Source organism: Egretta garzetta, unplaced genomic scaffold (assembly GCF_000687185.1).
Source record: "Egretta garzetta isolate BGI_Z169 unplaced genomic scaffold, ASM68718v1 scaffold14, whole genome shotgun sequence".
NCBI classification, from domain to species: domain Eukaryota; kingdom Metazoa; phylum Chordata; class Aves; order Pelecaniformes; family Ardeidae; genus Egretta; species Egretta garzetta.
In genome coordinates, this window is record NW_009259588.1 from 5,814,314 (window position 1) to 5,815,239 (window position 926).

At 44.6% G+C, this 926-nt stretch overlaps 1 non-coding gene across 1 annotated transcript; it reads right to left on the minus strand.

Annotated features, from left to right (window-relative positions):
- Positions 1-409: 409 nt before the first annotated feature.
- TRNAY-GUA lies at positions 410-499 on the minus strand. Its single transcript is given in 2 exon segments — positions 410-445; positions 463-499. It is a non-coding gene; the product is annotated as a tRNA-Tyr (tRNA).
- Positions 500-926: the final 427 nt, after the last annotated feature.

The following is a 926-nucleotide window of genomic DNA, read 5'->3' on the forward strand; positions in this document are numbered from 1 at the left end:
TGTAAGAACAGGATAGGAAAAGGGGTGAAACCAGCAACAAGGAGGACCCAGTAACTGGACCTCCTCCCATTTTCCACACCTATCTCAGCTAAAAGAGGCTCTGCAAGCTCTGGACTGTGCATCTGCTCTAGCTAACAAGGGTCTGTGGGAGGTGTTGAGCCCCTGCAGAAGAGAAGCTCATATGATGGGCATCAACTGATTAGGTAGACAGGTGGCAACGGTCAAAGCACCACAGTTGTAAGAACCAGATGAAGCAGACAAGGATGATAGTGGAAATTAAATCCTTGAAAGGGATATGTTTTAAAGAGACTAAATTTCTCACGGGATGTAGAGTGGCATATGGTTGGAAAGGGCAGTTCTGCAAAGTTGTAAATTCCAGAAATAAGTGAAAAACAAAACCCAAAACCTTTCCTTCGAGCCGGAATTGAACCAGCGACCTAAGGATTACTCTCTAGAAACAGCCTACAGTCCTCCGCTCTACCAGCTGAGCTATCGAAGGAAGATGAAGAAGGAGTGCCAAGAATGAGTCAAGACTATATCAACAATAGCCTTAGGCTCTAATGGGCCTCCATATGTATTGCTTTTCACAACAGCAAAACAGTATCCAAAAAAAAGGCACAAAGCTAACTTCCCTGCAAAATTGGATTTTGGTTACAAAACTGCCAGTTTTCTGCCAAATAGTTCACAGCTCATGTAAGACTGTTGGTGATGGTAGCATTAAGGTTGGAGTTCCTGTCATGACCCATATGAAATCTGTCTACGGCTTGACGAAGAAATTTGCCCGCTCTTTGGTGACCTTGCCACATTTCCTAAACTGAGCAAGGAGAAGAGGGAGATCTCCCCTCCACACAATTCCCCACAACAGTTCTCCAGCCAAATCCAATAACGAAATAGCAAACAAATCAGTGTGCTCCTCGACAGCTTCC